Source organism: Chamaea fasciata, unplaced genomic scaffold, assembly GCF_029207755.1.
Source record: "Chamaea fasciata isolate MVZ Bird 193981 ecotype frontalis unplaced genomic scaffold, bChaFas1.0.hap1 SCAF_9, whole genome shotgun sequence".
Lineage (NCBI taxonomy): Eukaryota > Metazoa > Chordata > Aves > Passeriformes > Sylviidae > Chamaea > Chamaea fasciata.
The window spans coordinates 30,300,839-30,320,982 of NW_027094094.1; the positions used below are offsets into that span (position 1 = coordinate 30,300,839).

General features: G+C 41.0%; 1 long non-coding RNA gene across 4 annotated transcripts in view; it reads left to right on the forward strand.

Annotated features, from left to right (window-relative positions):
• The first annotated feature begins 4,717 nt into the window (after positions 1–4,717).
• The window catches only part of LOC136294169 (uncharacterized), a 150,048-nt gene continuing 134,621 nt past the window's right edge, over positions 4,718–20,144 (forward strand). For 3 of the 4 annotated variants that reach the window (XR_010722331.1, XR_010722330.1, XR_010722334.1), the window contains exon 1: positions 4,718–5,152. This is a non-coding gene — a long non-coding RNA (uncharacterized lncRNA). The remainder of the gene's footprint in view (positions 5,153–20,144) is intronic. The other variant, XR_010722332.1, reaches the window with a different exon arrangement.

The following is a 20,144-nucleotide window of genomic DNA, read 5'->3' on the forward strand; positions in this document are numbered from 1 at the left end:
GATCGAAGCTCGGATCTACTTTGAAGTCCTGGAGTGAAGTCCTGTCCCGGTGCTGCCAGCGGGAGTGATGCGGTTCAATCAGGTGAATTGAGGGCTCGGATCCCGGCATTGATCTGGCAGGGTTTGCCTGCGCTTTGCCACCTCCTTCCTGCCTGTTGTGTTCCTGTAGACAGAGGAAGGTCAAGCACAGGCCAGATTAGGGTTCAGGACTGTGTGCAAGCTGCTGCCTGCTTTTATGCTGAAACAATGCCAGGCGAGACAACATCTTGTAGAAACAAAGATTTCCATATACTGGCACTTACTGCAGCACCTTTGTAGTGCGTGATTATGAAATGATGCTTCCGGTCTTTGCCAAAATGGGAAAAGTCCTGACCTGTTGTTCTTAAAAGTCTTAAGTAGTAAAAATTTTTTTAGTGTTGTCTCAAATATAGCGTTGAGTTCTCTTTTTGGATTAGAAAGAAATAAGTGCTTCTGCAGTGTATGTTCAATGCTGACAAGCTGTGGTGTAGCACTAGATGTCAGTAATGCTTTGCCGGTGTCTGTGTCAGCCCTTACAGCTTTTATTTGCTTCTGGCTTCTGGCACATGATGCCCTTTCTTTATTCCATATTTTCAAGAATAAATTCAGACAAATATACTGTCCTTCAAAACTGTATTTTCCCTTACTTTGCTGTCCTTGGTGAATAACTATCTTAGGTCACCAACTTTCAAAAATAGCATGTTTTCTGGCATTTCCCTAGGTCATGCATAGGCTATTTAGTTCTTACTGTGTAAAAGTTGCATTTGGGCTTGTAACTTGGCAAACAGCACTCTTGTCACACTTATTCATTAAAATACAGGTGTGAAAGTTTCAAAAGTGATTCGAACACTACCAAAGAACTTTTTATTTGCCTTTGTTAAACTTACACTAGACCACTGCCAGCAAGGTGCTTTAATGAAGCGTTCTTTATCACTCCTCAGGAAAGCTGACATAAAAAGGTGGTGGCATAATTGCTTGAAAGACTCAGATTTTTCTGCTTAAAATTCTGTAAAGCAGAAAGTACATTTTCATGGTGATCCTAGACTATTTCCTGGTTGGTAATTCATAGTAAAAAAATACTATGGCTAATGTTGTGACAGAAGCTGGGTGATACGGCCACTTCCCAATCCCTGCAAGTGTTCAAGGCCAGATTGGTCGGGGCTCGGAGCAACCTGGTCTAGAAGGTGTTCCTGCCCATGGCAGGGGAGTTGGAACAGGATGGTATTTAAGGTCCCTCCCAACCCAAACCATTCTGGGATTCTGTGAGTCTTGCTTCTTCTTCCCAAGAAATATTTAATAGGTTAACATAAAATTTCTGAGCCCAAATTTCTGTTATTGGATGAGCTTCTGGAGATTGTGGTTATTTCTCAGGGATATGCTGTTGTAAGAATAAAACCTAAATCAAATTGTTATGCTATTTGACTTCAGAATGGAGTTTAACATGTAAGTATGTTGAATGTTTAGTTTTGTTTTCCTCCCTCAAAGTCACTTCAGCCTCTCCAGGCAGTTGCTGTCCTTGGGTGGTTGGATGCTGGGCAGTGTATGGTGTTCTGATCCCAGCTGCACTTCTTGGATGCAGCACTTCCACAGTGTGGAGAGGAGAGATATGTAAACTTAGGGAAAAAAGGAAGCTGTATAGAGGGAGTTAGCTCCAGCTCATCAAATACACCAGAGGAATCTTAATCACAGAATTAAACTTTGAAAATTTCTAGTTTTCCCTATATACCAAGAGCAGTAATCTTTACAATAATCTGTGCATGCACTTGATTTAATGAGATGGAAGGGCATTCTTAATTTCTCTTAATACAAAAGCTGGGATTGTAACATGAAATAGCAGGCAGGTTCGGGGCAAAGAATGTCTTTTACACAAAGTTCAGTGAAACTGGAGAGTTTGTTCCTGCTGGAGACTGTAAAAGTTTGTGTGCTGGAAAAGGGAATAAAAATTGATGTTCGATAAAGATAGATCAGGGACAAGAAATCCAGGTATTGCTGATCCATGGAGCAGGGGATTGTGTGCAGTAGCCTTAGGAGAAATTGTACATGGGGAGAAGCAGATGCTTGTCTGGTTAGTGGAGGCGTATCAAGCCTGGGACGTCAGGCAGCAGGTCCCTCTGACCCTACCACCAGTCGTGCTTTCCGTCTTTATGTAAAGAAACAATCAAGTTTTTGTGAGAATAAGCATCTGGGAAGGGATTTCTGTTGGGAAAAACAAGTTGCTCCTTCTTACTGGAGATCAGAGAAAAACGTTCCCTGCGAGAACTCCAGAGGAAGATGTCCTGCATGAAGAACTTCTTATTTTTTATTAAGATTAGTAAATTCTTAACGGAAACATAAAAAGGAGGAAATTACCAGTTCTTTAGAAGGGAATGCTGCAATTCAAAGAAGTGTTATAATAAGTTCCTTACCTGTGCAGTGTAGATATGCACACCTTATCTACACTTATTATGCCATTGATTTTAAGACTGAAGATGAACTGTAATATTTGCCTTTGTGACATCTCTTTGCCTTCCTTTGGGAGCTATGTTATTGTGGTTGGATACAGCTGTTGCTCCAAGCCAACTGCTAGCCCAAAGAGGAAGTTTCCTTCTACTGAAATTTGTGTGAGCAGCAGACGGCTTTTGATCCATTTATCTCTGTTCCTGAGATTTCTTTTTGAAACACTGTTTCTTTGTACTCAGCTTGTTTTGGTCTTCCAGCTCGGCAGGCTCTTGTCTTTGTGTTTATTCTTGGTTGTAATTTGTTATGGTCTGTACAGAGTATGTACTATGGAAAACCACTTGGATGTCTGTGGTATTGTAGGACAGTGTAGTGTTCTCCACTACAGCCACAGGTGAAAGAGTAATTAATCTGGGCATGAGTGTTTCTTCTTCACCAAGCAGCTTTAGGCATAATCAGGAAATATTTCTTTAAGGACATAATTTAAAGAAATAATTAATAATATGATGCAAAATGTCTGCAGAAGCCCCTTAACAGATTAACATACTTTTTCAGCAACTTTAATCCATAAAATGTTTTTTTCAGTACTTTATCACTAGGGTATGAGACAGTTTCTGGAGACAAAATTCTGCTGTTCCAGTTGTTCTGAGTCCTTTAAATTAATTAAAAAATACTTTCTATTAAATTTATTCTCTTGGTTCATGAGTGTGGCTCTGATTTGCCAGTGGGTAGTGTCAGAGACACAGACAACCAACTTAAGGAACAGTGTAATTTACTATAATGTGAAACTGTGAAGAATCACAAAAAAGAAAGGCTAGCCAATGCACCTAAACATTATTTAAAAAGAAAGCCTATAGTGATTAAGAAAGGTACGTCACCAATAAAGATACATTATCCATGTCACAGAAACATCAGCTGGGGGAAGCTGTCACAGCAAAGGATTGGAGAACCACGGTAACACATCCTGCAGTGTGTCCACCTTGGCAGGTCACTAGGTTCCCTCAACTTTCCTGCGACAGTAGCCCAGCTCTTATACTGTTAAACAAACAAGCTGATAAAATTTCTTGTTTCATTCCCCTGTTGGCTTTCTCCCAAAGCCTAGCCAGGGCTCAAGGAGGGACCAGGGAGTTAGTTGTCTTTGATTCTATACTCTCCTAGTTAGGCCAGATGTGGCCTTGGTTTCTAGATATGCGAAGGTGAATACATGTTTTGCCAATAAATGAGCACATATGACAATACTTTGTTAATGAGTGAGTATATATATAAAACATTTGGTTGGAAGGATCATCTATAGGTCACTTTTGGCTTAGGGCCTGTTGTTCAGGCCTTAGTACTTCAGAGTCCGTCAAGTAATATTACAAAAATGTGCTCAGTGGCGTTGTTTTGCAGAAGATTGGACTTTGCAAGTGTGGCACTTTCCTCTGCTTTGCAGTCTACTCCAAGAGAAGTAAAGCAAGGATTAAGAATACAGATGTGTTTAGAAAGTAAATGTGACAGGCAGAAGGACTACAAGAAACATTATTTCCTGGTGAGTTCCTAAGCAGGCTAGGGAAGCTTGGCAAAGGAAGGCTTTTTCAAATATTCCTGTCCTGTGTATTCATCATAGTGAAAAGACTGTGCTCTGTGTGTGCTGGGGGGTAAAGGAGTGCTATAGTGTCACCCTGCTTTTTGGCTGGGCTCCGTGAACATGGGGTGGCTTCCCAGGCTGTTCCCATGTGTGCCTACTAAGTGGGTGAGGAATTTGTGAGCCTGAACTTTCATTTTTTTTCTTTCCTTTTTTCTCTCCTCTCTTTCTTAACAGGTCATGATTGTCGTATGGGGTTCCAGATCTGCAGATTCCCATCAGAGAGAGCTATGTCACTGTTGGGGAACTGACAAAACTGTCCTTTAAAACTTCAAAATCTTGCTGCTGTCTGTTTGCGCTTCAGTTGTACAGCAGCTCTGCCATGCTTTACACCAGCTGTTATAAAAGGGTGACTCTGTGATTCTGCCAAGTCTAAATTACAGGCCGGGGTTTGCATCCCTTGACAAAGACAGCTCGGTGGGCTGTTTGTAGCTGCTGTTGTTCTTAAGGCCGATAAAGCCTGTGATCTAGAAGCAAAGCTTTTAGCTTCTTTCTCTGTGCTGAACCCCGATACAAGGTCAGTCCGACTCCTGAGGAATAGGCAAGACAATTTGTGATATAGCTGAGTGTGGTTCTTATGAGCTTGTTATGAACTTCTCCTATTAAACACTTGCTCTGTTTATAGGAGTTTATGGACAGACATACTGCTTATGCAGAAATGCTTTTTTCGTAGTGGAAAAGAGCTGAGAAACTACTACTACTGCTACTAAATTGTGTAAGGTAACTTGTAGGACGAGCAAATACAGGTGACCTTGCCCCGAAGAGTAACAGCTCTGCTAATTATGCAACACAGCCTCGCCCCTGATGAGTCACAGCTGTATCCAATAAAGATAAGTGTGATAAAAGGGAGGGGGTTAGCTGGTGAGGGAGAATCATGGAGAAAGAGGGACCTTGAGGAGGGGGGAATGAGAGGATCATGAGGAAGAAGGATCCTGAGGAGAGAGAATCGCTTCTGTGAGGTCAGTCTGGGTCTGCAGTCAGCCTGTTGTTGGAACCTGCAGTCACAGTCTGCAAACTGACACCTGCAGTCAGAGGCTGCAAGGGAAACCTCCAGTAGGAGCTTGCTGCAGCCAGGTCAGTGAATGGTTGGAGTCAGGATGGCTGAGCTGTAAAGGGGAATGAACCAGGACCCTTTTCATGCTGTGATAAACATGAAGTTGTGTCTAGGCTCGTTTCTACCCTCTAACAAGAGGGCTGCTGCAACAGTAGCTGGAATAAATTAATCATAAGATAATCTGAAATGAAACCTGAGGCCTGCTGTCCATTGCAGACAGGTATTTGTGGCATACAGAATATATGTGTATGTTTCTGTACGTTGTGTGCACTACCTCTTGCAATTCAAACTGGTGTATGTAGGAGAGGTGGCTGTTACCCAGAGCCGTTGTCCTGTCCCAGTCTGAGAAAAACTGCCACCATCCATCTGCCAAAGGGTCAGGTTTACACTGGGGGGGGACAGAGGCTGCAGTGATGTACTCTGTTATTGCCCAGAAACAAAGATGGGTACACTTGATCCCTCCTGAGGAGAAATATGCTGTCACTTTGAAAGACAGTTGTATTGGGGTGAAGGGAACACTTATGAAATTTGATTGTCCACCTGGCAGTGAACATTGTTGTGCAGTCACTGTGAACTACTGTCAAATACTAACCACAGCTGAAGAAAAGGTTAGAAAAGTCAATCCAAATGTGAATCTGTGCAAAGGAATGTCCACTTTGGGATCCTACTCTTTTTAATATATTCTGGTGTTGCTCAGTTTAAGGTGTTCTCATGAAAACCTTAGTGTGTTTTGCGACTTTTCTTGATGGCATCAGCTGAGCTGAGCTTTGCAGCTAAAGGACAGGAAAGTATTAAAAAAAAAACCTTTAAAAACTGTTTAGTTATTCTATGTACGCAGACTGTCTCTAAAACAAATACAATTTACTTTTTCTGTATGATTATTTCCAGTAGTGGGAATCAGATCGGGTGTTACTCTTTAACTGAAGGCTTTCCAGACTGGCTCTATCATTCCCAGAAATAAGTAGTTGCATTTCTAGTTAAGAAAAGTAGGAAGCTGCAAAGTGATAAATGTGGATGATATTGCTGTCAAAAGCTTATAAGGACAGATGAGCATTGTGAATATGAAAAAGATATATACTTGAATTAATTTGTACAAACAGCTGTTTAATTGAGTCCTACAAAACTATATTTGAATAATATTATGTTAGCTTTACAGGTTACTAGCAGGAGTATCTGGTTGCCTGATGCTAATAAAGTAGATTCTGTACATGTATCTATGTATGTAAAGATTTAATGTACTTGAGAGTGGTTTCAGTGAAGTTATTTGCTTATTCTTCTCACTATTTTTTCCTCAGTGTGTCCCCATATATTAAACAGAGAACCAGAGCTGATGCAACTGGACAGCTGGATTTTTAGAACAGGAAATAAAAGTAGAATTCTTCTACAATTTCTTAAATTGTTTCCTGAATGCTGAGCTGCATCCTGTTCTCCAAAATCGGGTCATGAATTTTAAAGGGCTAAGTGGTCTTATTTCAGATCCCTTAATGAGTTGAGAACAGATTGAGTTTATTTTTTCCCTTAACTTTTGTAAAATAACTGTAAAAGAGAGAATCATTTAAAATTTGTGGTGGTAAAACTCTCTAATGGGCAGATCTGGCCACTGTGGAGCACATTGTGCTTTGAGCAGGTGCAGTCAATACTGCTGAGATCTCCCTGATGTTGTCATACTTTTGAGGTTCCATCTCACCTCTTGCCGTGGTGGATTACTTACTTCTGCTAACTGAAGCTTTTTTATCATACTGGAAAAATGAGATGAACTGTGGTGGTGCATGGTGGTCAAGAATGAAACTGGAGAAACCCTTGTGGTGGTGCAAGGACCTCAAATGAAGGACTCCAGATTTACGTATGATTTATGGGAAGATAGGGCTGTTGAAGTTCAATGTTACCTGACAGTGTATACCTGACACTACAGGCAGTGATTTTTTAAGGTCATTCCCAATGTCATACTCCCTGGCATTTCTGGGCAGAGCTCCCTTGCATGTACCCTTGGGACCATTTCCAAGAAGGGCCACAAAAAGCTCTGTCATCACTTCTGCCTCCAGGAGAGGTTGTGGGGTCTTTGTCTCTGGAGAAGTCTCTCACTAAGAAGGGGGAACTTGCTCATGACTTCCTGCATGTAGTTCAGGGATGAGTTTTCAGTGGTGTCCCAGAAATAACCCATTAACACACACAGCTTGCCCTAAAAGGCTTTAGTGAACAACAAAACACTCTATTGTACCCCAAAAGGCAGGCGGTGGATTTACACCAAGCAGTAAATTGTTTGGTCAAACTTAATGTTTATAAAAGACGAAGCATAGTATCAGCACGTGCCATAGTGTGTGTTCCTTTCCAAACGTGGATGGGTTTGTTGGGAAGAGGTTAAGAGTTTCAGTCACCTTTTCCTGTGCCTGGTCTCAGGTAAGACAGTTTGCAAATGCTGGTGCTCAAAACCATAAAAATACATAAGGTATCTGAAACCTTTCATTGGCCCTCAGCGTTTACAAATTTTATTGTGAATTTTCTTTTCCTTAACTTGGTCGTAAAGTACTCTGGTATTTGACATGGGATTTAATAAACTGCAATGTTAAAGTTAAATTGCTTGAATAGGAAAAGGTAGATACAGGAGTTGCTGAAGGAGGGATAATCTAGCAGTACTGAGGCAGACAAGAGGTCACTGTCCTCATGGGAGGAAACGGGGTGGATTGGCAAGGAGGAGATTTTTATACCTTGAAACTAGTGCTGGTTTAGAAGAGAAAAGCTGGAGGCGGTTAGTGACGTACAAGCTGTGGCAGAATGGAATGTAGAAACAAGTAAATTCCCTGAGTAGTAGAACATGTGCAATCCAGAGAGACTTTTGATTCATGAGGCAAAGGAGGGCTGTGCTGATAAAGGCACTTGTGCCTGACTTGTGAGAGATGGTTTTGTCCTTGATTTTGCTGTTGACCTCACACCCTCTGTGTTTTTCTCCTTTCATCCTCTGCCTTGTGTACTTAGACTGTGTTTCTTTGGTTCTGGGCCAGCCTTCTAGGGGGAGTGTGTTCATTCAAGGCCTTGGCAGGAAACAGCAGAGACTTCTATGATAGAAATAATCTTTAAAATGCATGGGGAGCTGTAGAGGATGTGCTAGAGGTGACACTCTTTGGTGCCATTTTTGTTAAGTTGGCAGCAGTGTTCTGGATACAAAGAATTATTTATTCGAAAAGCATTCTGCTGTACCAGATAAGGAATTGAGGGCAGCAGTAGATATTTGGAAGTGGTGTGATGGTGTGGTATCCAGCAGGAAAGGGTTATGAACCATCCTAAGTGTTCCTGCAGCCAGGAGAACTATGAGGGTGTACCAAGTTTAAGTTTCCAAATTAGTTCCTTCATGTGAATGTAAGTGTGGAAAGGCTCACTCAGAAATGATGCTGTTTTTAACACCTGCTAATTTTACATCTGCTAATTGCTGGATATGAGTGAAGAAGATTGGCGTCTTTGTTAGATTCAAGCCTTCCTCTCTGTAGTGATATACTGATAGAACTAAATTTGAAGACTTTTGTGTTACAGACAAAAGAAAACTACTTACTGCATCAGAAGTGGCTTTTGAAAAGTTTTAAAAGCAGGTTTGTTGTAACTTAAAAAGCAGAAAATACCTGAGGATAAGGAACGAAGCAAGTCTATGAGCCACTCTGAAAAGAAAAATGAAATCTGAGTTCCTTAAAGCAGAGATTTTTAACTTGAAAAGAATGCTTTATGTGGAACAGAACCAGTGTGGTGTGGGCATCTCCTGCGGTCAGACATGCATCTGTGTCCTGGTGGTGATGTGGGCCAGGTGGAGCTTCCTTACCTGGAACAAACGTGTGTGGAGGGTGTTCTTTTAGTAAGGGCAGTTTGACTTGGGCACATCAGTGATTCCCCAGCCCCTGTGAAGTTCATATTGCATCAAGACATGTATTTACCTTCAGCTTGGAGAATATGGGCCAAGAAAAAACTAACAGAACTTCTTGTACTAAGACTAAAGATGCTCACCCAGCAGCTTGTGTTCATGTGTGACCAGCCCATACCTGCTGTGGGAGTCTGAGATTTTAAAGCTGTTTTACTCTCGCGGTCTTTCTGTGCAGTACAACAGGCTTTCCTTAAAGCACAGAGCAGGTTTTCTGACAGCAGCTGTAGGAAATTTCGCTAGGAAACATAGCCTGAGGGTCTGAGTACTCTGGGACTTTCTCATATCAATGTTCTTTCCAGAATAAAGCTACTGATTTCGGCTCTTGACTCTCCTCATGTTCATTAGGCAGATTTTGTGTCTTGAAATATGTTGTTGAATCAGAGAAGAGTAAGAAAGGTCAGTGGGGAAAACCTGTGAAGACTGGAAAAGAAAGTAAAAGTGGTAAAAGCAGAAAAATAGTGCTGAGGTGGGGGAGCTGGTTGCTGTTTCTGAGCTGAGGTGGTCAGGCTGGACAGCGAGGAACAGAGCAGTGGGAAGCGGCTGGGGATGCAGGTGTGGAAATCCCTTTTCAAAGTCCCTGGCAGAAGGTGTGCAGGGGTGACAGTGGTTGGAAAAGTAACTCAGCCCAAGAAGGAGGACTAAAAGCAAGTATTTAGAGCTCTGGGCAAGTGAGAAAACCTTTTTTTCCCTACCTCTTGGGCAATTTTTTTTTTCATTTCCAGCTTTCCGTGAATAGCCTGAGTGATGTGACTGCTGGAGCTGTCAGGGCACCTGGGGCCGATTAGTAGAAAAGTGCAGCTCTGTGTCTGCCCTTGTGGGCTCAACCTCCTTGATTGGAGTCAGTTTGTGTGGCAGTGTATTAAGAAGGGGCTGTGCACAACATTCTTTAGTGAGCTTGCTTTTCCTTGTTGTCCTGCCTTTTTAAATCCACATGGAAATGTGGGCAGCAGTCTGTAAGATTAAACTGTTTTAAGATTTGTGACTTGAACTTCTCACTAAGGTTACATCTTCACTGTCTGCATCAAGTTGCTTTTCATTTTAGTGGTGGGCACTTGACTTTTCACAATGAAAAGGATGAAAAGCACTGGTATTGCTCTGCAGCCCTGTAGAAAGTTCGCTGAATGCTTTAAAAGCATCACCACAAACACGGATGAATGTTAATTCACATGATGTGAATGATCTTTACATCATTTCTAGAGAATGTGTGTGTTGTTCACTTAAATACATCATGACCTTAGCACAAAATAAATTTTTTGTGAGAGCCCCTTTTAGAGAAGAGCAAATGCATAGTGTTTAACAACAGCTGTCCCTGCTGTCCTTGGAGTTGGGTCCAAAACCAACTTGTTGTGCCCACAGCCTGCTCTGTGTGCTGCACCGCTGAACACTGCTTTTTCCTCACAGTATTCCTGCATGCCTGTCTCTGCAGCTCCTGTTGAGTTACTGGGTGAGCCGTTGCCATCTTCTGATGGTCCAAATTCAGTGAAATGGTTTTGCAGCAGGAAGAGGATATGTGCTTTCCTTCACTTGCTGTAGAAATGCTGTTCTTGAGCCTGTTTTGAAGGTTTTTTGGGGTCCCTCTGTCTGGAGAAAGAAGTGATTGGGATGAACTGTGGGCAATATGTGGGGTTTGGGGTTTTTTTGAGCACAGGCTGTTTCCATATGTAAGTGCTTTTAAGCAAATGTAGTCACTGAGAGCCTGTGCAAGGTTAAGGAGAAGCAACCAATGTCCTGAAGATACCCCTGTCTGGCACAGGAGAGTTTGGCCTTGCAATGCCCCTACAGCTCTACCTAGTGTCCATTGATTGTAATAATACTAACTTTCCATCATTTCATTGCCAGCAAGTGAGAATTCAGTATCTGAAAAAAAAAAAATTTAAAACATCCAGAAGTCTTGAGGGACTCCCTAAAAGTTTTTTGGTACAAAGAATGTGAAACTTCAAACTGGCACATATTAGACACAGAATGCTGGAAAAGGTTAGTAAGATTTCAGCAGCAGAATTTGGGATTGCTTCATTGCTCAAGTGACCTCAAGGCATACTTACACCAAGAGTTCACCAGACAGCTTCACAAGCTTATCTGGGTAAGTGCAAACTGAAAAGTATTAATCAGACTGAGTCCAATATATTTATCAGAAGCTCCTGCCTTATTTCATTAAAGCTTTTCCCAACCTGCTGTTCTGGTAGACTAGATACTGCTTTCCTTAACAAAGACAGTTGAATTGGTATTCTAGCTCTTTCCAAGGGAGCCGCTGTACATATTTACTATTCCTCTTGGTAGTAATGTGGGATCCCATTTGTACCTAAAGTGCAGAGAGATGATTCGTTCCCAATTTATGGAGTGGCTCTTTAGTGAGAGAAGCAAAATCAGTGCTCCCTCTAACCAGTGTTTATTACAAATCTGAGTCTCTCAACAGCACTCTGTTAGGTGTATGTTTTGAGAAAGATGTATCACATCCCAGTCCCAACACTGGGGATAGTTATTCACTTTATGGGGTTCCCTGAATGCATCTCTCCACTTCCAAAGCTACAAGGGTAAAAGTCTTCCCTTTGATACAAGTCTGTGCCCTCTAGTGATCTCGACAGTGACAATTTAGCAGGGTTTTTTGTTGACTTAAACTTTTTGAAATATGTGAATTTAGGGCTGAGTCTGTTTTCTACAAGGGTGCATGTATACTTCAGATGCTTTTTTGTTTGACCAAGGTTTGTGTTGTCCTAGAATCTGTTTAGGTGTGGAGAATCCCTAAGTCCTGCAAGGAAATCCTAGTGATTTTTAGTGATTTGTAGCTGTTGGATAGCAAAAGCCATGGCAAAAACTCTGTTGGGATGCAGCAGAGCTGGTGAATATGCATTTAAGAGCAATAGCACCTCAGGGCTGCCTCATCTGCTACCATTAACCAAGCAAAACGGGTCATTAAGTGGCAGATTCACCCTATGCCCTTACATGTAAAGAGAGGATATTACAGTGCAAGTTTTTCCTTCTCTGGATACCACCGGCCAAATTAATTTCTTCTCAGTCACCTCTGTACTATGTATGAGGATGCTCAAGAATTCGATTAATTCTTGGGGCATTGAACAAATCTGGGTGTTTGAGGAGCAAGCTTATGGAGAGGAAAAAGCTGTGTTTACAACCTGGTGTGCTTAGCCTTTGCCTGCCTCTGGGGGCCTGCTGAGTTAGAAATTGTGGTTGTTACCCATTGGTTTCCTTTGCTTTTTGAAGTGGGCAGTAGTGAATGTGAAGTGGATGCTGTGGCTCTGAGTGTTTAGAGGAATAAAGAATTCCAAGTCAGAACCCTGCAGACAAACTTACATTGTTCTTTAAAACCTGGATACATATTGTAGCTTGTGAGTATGTGCTGCTGCTGTCTTTTGTTTCAGAGCGTCTCATGTTAGCTAACAAAAAGAATGACGCTGGAGGAACTGCATTTGCTGTTCTCGCAAGCTTCTTGCTGAAAGACGAACAACTACAACGAAGTATTTAAAGGTAGGAGTAAGACCAATGTTTGGATAGATACATGAAGTTAGGTAACTTTCTAAGGAAAAATACAGCTGTAATAGCTTGAACAAGCAAGCCTTGGGGCTGGAACAGTGTTATGTACCACAGCTTGCTGGACTGTTATCTTCAGTGGCTGTGTTTTTATGGAGGTTAGTTAAAAAGTTATTTGCAGGTGGGGACAGCAGGAAGTCCCACTCCTACTTCCTTTCTGTGGTACCTGCAGGAGAAGGGGTTTCAGATGCAAAGTCTTGTGGGTTCCTCCTGTCTGGTGACTGCCAGCACCTGTGAGGCAATCACACTGACAATTTACAGAATAACACTCTTTATTATACACTGTTAAAAGAAAATTGTGACTTGTTAAGATTGAGGTTCAAGGTTTGCCAGTGACAGTATCTGACTGCAAGAAAGTATTCAAAGTGATACATAAACAAGTTGTAATCCCTAGTAAAAAGTGAGCTTGAGGTAATCATTCAGTAGGCACAGAGTGCAGGTCTTACCCAGTGAGTGGCTGTGAGGGAGAAGGCACGTTCAACCCTTCAGCTGATCCCAGAAGTTATGATGGAGTCTGCCCTGATTTCTTCCCATTCTTAAATTAATTTTTGACTATTTCTTTATGTTTCGGTGGTGCTTGAGTGACTCTAGTCACGCATACCTTTCTTACTGGTTGGTGTAAAATTCTCTCCCTTTGCTCTCAATGAAACATCAAATGCATCCCCAGTGAGGGTTGGTCATACACAGTGGCTGTGCTATGATTGCAATATGTATTTCCTTGGCACTAGAATTGGAAACATACCTTCTGTCTTCAACAGTCATCCATATTTCCATTTGGATTGTGGTGAGGGAGTAGATATAGGTTTAAAAAGGTATCCAGAATGAAAAATAGTGCTAGAAATCTACTGAGTGCTGGAGTTCAGTGGCAAAATTTTGTATAAGTCTGTAGAAACTTAGTGTAAGTAGCTTGATGAACGGTGATTATTATATCAGTCCTATTTCAATGCAAGTGTATGGAGAGCCTATTCCAATATCATTACAATTCTGTTACAATTTGAAATTGCATTAAATTATTTGAGGGGAGACTAATGAATCTATTACAATGCAGAAATCACTGTTGTAGGATAATGGTTTCAGTGCAAATATGTGTATGAACTGTGATTCCATATCACTAGACAGACTATGACATAATTTAAAATAAAAAATCTTGCTGAGAAATTATTTTAATATAACTTTGGGGTTAGGGCACAAATTTGTACAATGCCAGAGTTAAGCTGAGGAGTTGCTGTTGGTATTTGTAGGACTGTGTCAGTCTTGCATGTAGCAGCTGTTAGGTCTTCATGGAGTTTTTAAGCAAACCTTTTATTTATAGGTATATTAGCACAAAGCTGAAGCTCAAGTTTTCTACTCAGTCTTGTGACTCACAGGCATTATAAAACTGTGTGGGCATCTGTGCTCAGTGGCAGAGCTGGCCAGCCCTTCCCAGTGTGAGAAGGCAGGAGCATGGGTAGGAGGCATGGGACTGGCTTTAAGAGAGGAAAGCAGCAGCAGTTTTGAGCTGCAGATGGAGTGCTAAGGGTGGTTGGGAAAAGATTCTTGAGGGTGAGGACAGTGGAACGGATGTGGTGGAGCTTCTGCTGATCTCTGGGGAAGATTTATTTCTACTTCTCTCTGTGTTTTGTATGCCTTCCTCCACCAGTTCATTCATTTCTGCCACTGACACTTATCTTTGGATATTTCTGTCAGATTAAATTTAACACTAATAAGTAACAAGTGATAAGGCCAATCACACAAACCTTCCTTCTGTTCTCTCCAGAGATGACACCAGTGCTCTCTGAGCTACTGCCCTTTATCCTCCAACTCCTGCCTACCTCCTCATCTTTCTCCATGTTATTTCTTTTTCCTTTTGGACCTCTTTGATTTCTGTCAAAAACCTTCAGGTGACTTCTTTCAACACTGCTACGAGCTCGTGACCACAAAGCAGCTACACAGTGTCCAGCTTTTGGAGGAGTTTTAAGCCTAGGCATTGTACCTTCCTAGCCTCAGGATAGGAGGCTGCATGTAAGAAAGCAGCTTGCCTCAAGCAGAACCTCTTTCCCTTTGCTTTTTGATTTTTGATTTTTCATTCTTTCAAGAAACAGAAATGGACTATCATAACAGCAGATTCATTCCATCTTAACTGCATTTTTGCCTTGCTTCAAAAAATAAGACAGCTGCTGCTGTCTTTTACTGTCTAAAAGATTGTTGAGTGGGTCTGTTGCCTCCTCCATAAAAGAAGAGGGATTTGCAAAACAACATCCTCTACTGCTAAAGTAAAAAGGATGTTTGCACAGGATGTTTTCTCACTTTTCCTGCTCTTTATTTTGTCTTTAATTTTTTTGCGTGGTTTTTCATTCCTCCTTCCACCCTTTCCAGGGTTTCTGCCTGCAGCGGAATATAGCAGTCATGAAATTTTTATCCTTGAAAACTCAAAACATTAGGTAACAACTTAAACCTGCATAATGAGAGGGTCATCTAAGATTTCTGACATCCAGAGGCCATTTCTTTCATTAAAATTAAGGTGTCACTTACTGTATTTTATTGTTAACACTTTTCCAAATGCTATTGTGGAATCATCCAACCCCATGAGGGTGGTGTGAGTAACCACTAGGTTTCGCTGTATGTTGATCTTTGTGCTGCCAACTCTGCTCGTATTTGGTATTGAGGCAATCAGGAGTATGACTTGTTTGGAAGAGGGACTGTGTTTCTGTGGTGAGGTTTCTGTACAGCAATTAGCACAGTGTAGCCCAGTCTTCATGGGAGATTTGGGAAAGCAAAATGAGAGAACAACCTTTTAATGGAGAAAATAGCTCATGTTTTTTACACCTGGGGGCCAATCCATATGGGTTTTTAAGTCTGAGTGATACCCTCATCCATTTTACAGTGAACACCTTGTTTCTTGTGGGGGATTTCAGTAGCTTCCTGCCAAGTTCCCATTTCTGGATTATCTAAGCAGATTGCATAATGCTCTGGGCAGTAATGCTGAAACCCAGAGAAAACCAGTGATCTGGAGTTCTCTCTAAGCATGTGCTCCCTCTTTCTGCTGCCACAGATGGATCTCTGTGCAGCTCCTCACACTGAAATACTATGCAAAAAAGGCTACAGCAAAGCAAATGCTCATCAGGGAAAATCCAACTGCTTGGCACTAGGCAACAATGACTAGTGTGGTATTTTTGATCACTGGAGAAACTCATTTAATTTCCTCCCAGGCATCCCCAGTCACTCCAGACTCTGAAAAATGCTTCTTTCCCTTCAGCTTTCATCTCTTTCAGAGGTGAGAGAGGTGTTGGGAAGAAGGCTGCATCACACAAGGGAGGAAATCTAACAAAGCTGCAGAAGTACTAAAACACTGTGAATAAAAAATATACTTTAAGAGTATACTTTGTAGGAAGTGAATAAAACATCAAGTGATAGTAAGAGTTCTCAGAGGAAATTGGTAAGTTAAGCCTTCTCTTCACTGACAGGTATGAGAGAGTGAGTTATTAAGGTAGGGCAGGCATAGGAGGGAAGCCTTAAGCTCTCAACTTTGGTTTTCTTGAGGAAATGCTGAATTATGACAGAAGTGCAAACTTTTTCTGAAGGAGCACAGTGGAAAAGATAAGACTGCCACTAATGTTTGGGGATTTTTTAAGAGAAAAAAAAATTATTATTGGTCAGTCTAGAATACTGATTCGTGAAGTCAGTTCATGTCTCCTTCATTTTGTTTTTTTCTTTTAGTAATTTAAACAGAAAGTGGTTAGATGATGGGGTTTGCTTAGCATATTTAATTTCAGAGCAGTAAAAATGAGAAACAGCAATCTAAGCTAGTATCTTACTGAATTGTATCAGGATGAACAGGGAAGTAATGTTTTCTGGAGTCCTTACTCCTGAAAACTATTTTTTATTGCCTCTTTTTTCATTATGTTAAACATGGCATTATAAAACCTCTCTCTCTAATTGACATTAGACATTAACAACAGCTTGATTGTGGGAGTTTCCTCTTCTTCCTGGCTATTCACTAGGAAGAGTTGTCTCTCCTGCAGCATTATGGCTATCAGAACTCAGGTTGGCTAGAAGCATGGGAGGAAAAACTGCTGGTTTCCTTCACTTATAGAAAAATGTTGAAGTTATTTGTCCGGTGGTTTTGCAGAATGCTCATCTGGGGCTTTTGCAGTCTTTTATGAGGAGGTGGCAATCAATTGGGCCAGGCTGCTATATGGTGACTGTGGGACTGTGTCCTCTATATTGTGACGCAGTGACATGCATGGTGTTGTGTTGCAATGGTGCAGCACTGCACAGCCAACCTGCCTTTTAATTTTGTGTCACATCATGGATCCCTGCAATGCTCTAGTCTCTGTGCTGTATTATTGGGGTTTTTTCTGTTTTCTCTTCCAAATGATGTCCTGGCATCTCTTATTTGTTTAGGTGAGATATCTCTTACCTCTGCAGCATTTGCTGGCTCTATGGAGATCAGTTATCCTTCAGTGTTGTGTTCATGTACAGAAATGTTTTCTGTAAAGCTTCTGTTGGCTGTGATTTAATGGTTATTCAGCGCTGCTGTTTTCAAAGAGCCTTCACAATGCAGGAAATGATTTCTTCTCAGTTTGACACGTAAGATAAAAAGAACATTTTTTGTGCTGAATGACTTGGACTTTGCCATGTTAATGAATAGCTAATCAAGGTCTGAAAAGTAAAACCTTGGAGCTGCTGCCTGATGTAAACAGAAGAGAGTTACGAAGTTCTTAAAGAAGGGCTTGGCTCAGAAGCTGCATACAGTTGGACAGGTTTGTACCCCTGTTAACTTCAGACTAGCTTATATGGTACCTAGTCATAACCTATTGTGTCATTAAAAATGAGAATTAAAAATTTAGTGTATGACACCACAGCCAAGGTGAATCAGCCACATGAGCAAAGAGCAAATAACAACCATGGCCTGCTGTCAGACTCAAGCAGGCAAATAAACTCATGCACTGGAAATATTTCAACAAGCCAGAGTCCAGAATAAGGACTGCCTGCATGTGCTCCAAATGAGGTGATACTTTGGAGATGTATGAAACCCGGGTAATGCAGGAATGGAGTCGACACGAATGAGTGTCCCCTTGGCAAGACAACCTAGGCAAAATGCAGCGTATTGGCAATTTTGCTGCTAATGATCTTGAAAAGGCAAATTAGAGAGAGATGTGATTTAAAAGAGAACAGAAAGTGGCATTGTTGTGAGGTGCCAGAGTAGAAAAAGGGCCCCAGTGACATCCTCAAATGTCAACTGGGGCTGGAGGAAGATTTGGCAATGGTGTTGGAGGAGAGGAGGAGGCTGTGGGGCAAGAGGATGGCTACAGGCTCTGCCACTGCCAGCAACAATCCAGCCTCATGCAAATCCAGGTTAGTTGTACAGGGGGAAAAAAGGACAGCAGCATGCCTGTTCCTTCAGACCGTGCAGGCTTGATAAAAGATTTGCTGTTATCCAAACCTAGTATTCAGAAGCGCAGCAGGCGAAATCCAATCTTTTTTCCCCAGTATTAATTCTATACAGACAAGACACTTTGTCAATATTTTCTTTTCAATCCTGAGCCATAGGCACTTTTTCCAGAGAAGTACTGAGGGAACATTAGCAAAGAGGATGCCATATGGTCTCCTTAGGGATGTATTTCAGTTAAAGAATTGTCTTGGTTTGAAAGTCAGGTGTCTGCTAGGGAAGGCAGGAGCATCCCTTGGAATGAAAAAATGTAAACTCCCTCCCCCTAAATTATTATAATTTTGAAATTCAGGGGCTCTCAGGCACTGTTGTTACTCATGTGGGATAAGAGAAATGGGGTTTTAAATTTTTTTTATTATTTTTTATTTTTTACAATCTCATTTTATTAATAATTTGGCTTAGGCTCCAAGGGATAGCTCAGATAAGGAAAAACTTTCTGCAATGTCAAAAATTTTTTCCTTCTTGGCCTGTGTCAGTAAAAGATGTACCTGGAACCTTTTCCTGGGATGCAGCAGGAGGAATAGCACTTTCCTCTGCTGAAAGGGAACACACTGGTGGTAGAAAGTTGGGCATCACCTGATCTAGCACTGACCCCTTCTCAGTAAGCTGGTTTTGGATGTTGGCTGGTTTCAAGTCTGTATTTCAGAAAGAAAATTATGCTGCGCTTGTAATCAGCAGGACGCTGTGAATAAACTGGTATATTGAGCTTGGCTAAACAGAAGGAAGCAAATCATAGACAAAGGTAAGAATGACATGAAAAGGAGTAAAAAATATTTCTACTTTCCAAGTGCTGGCATTTTCAATTTTGATGTGAGGTGCAACTTGAAATAAAAATGTTTCATTTAGGCAAATATAGTTACTGATAAATTTTAGAAATTAAAGGATGTTTCATTTTTAATTCTCGTATTTAAAAACCCGCAATGGGATCTCTCCTCAATTCAGTGAAATACAGAAGAATACAATTGTTCAGTGAATAATTTCAGTTGACCTGATTCCTTTAGTAAGGATTTGATGAAAATGTTTTGCTTATCTGTCTCAGTGAATCAGGTCAAGTCAAATATCTTATTGTGCTTGAACATCGACTTAGGATGGTGTTTTGCTGCACAGTTTTTGATGAAATCCTTTAAATATTTGTCGTGTTGATACGGTGTGTGACCCAGCCTCTCCCTATCCCAAGGAAAGAGTTTTCTTGAGTATTTTGAGTGGATTAATTACTGCACCAGTGACAATTTGTTCTACCACCTCTGGACAGTACAAAGCATTTGCTATTTTTCACATAGGGAAAAAAAGAGAAGAAATTACTGGAAAATAATTTCTGAAATGAATATGATAATGAATCATTAACAGCTTAAATAGCAGTGTCAGGGATACTTGTCCCAATTGACTTGTAGTAAAATGAATTCTACATTTAAGAGAATTAATGGTGTAAACTGCTCTTATATTGATGTTTTAATGACTGGAACAATCTTACTAGAGCTATTTTACAAATGTGGTCCAAGCCCAACAGGTGACTAAATACAGCCTCTGAACTAAAAGTGTTATGCGAAGCTGTTGCATTTTGTCTTAGAATTAACATTTTAATTTAATCAATAAATCTTAGATTCCAACTCCTTTGATGAAAATAAATTATCACTTCAGGTGAGTTGCATTGTGAATATAACCTCCAGTGAGATAATCCCTGCACTTCTGGCTTTGCATGTGAAAATATAAGGTTCTTGGGGTCTTTTTCAGGATCAGTAAAACTTTGCAGACCAAGTAGTTCACTTTGGGTTTTGTATGCTGCTGCTCAGCTCTACATGTTACAGAAGTGCAATTTGCTTGCTGAGAACCTGAGAAGCAAGAAGCTGTTTAAATAAGATGAATTATGTAATAGCTACTCTCAGCTTTTTTTGGTGCTTGCTGTGGTCTTCAGATTAAATAGTGCAGATACACAGTTTAGAAAGAAACTGCTGAACAAGCACAGGAACTACTTATTGTAAAGCTTCTTGCTACTACTGTTGTTAATCTATGATGTGCAGCCTAATTATGTAGATCCATAACAGCAAATTTAGAGGTGAGCAGGATGTGAAATGGCATGTACAGTTCTTCATAAGGAAACAGACCCAATATTTATTCAAGCCTTGCTGTCACCAAA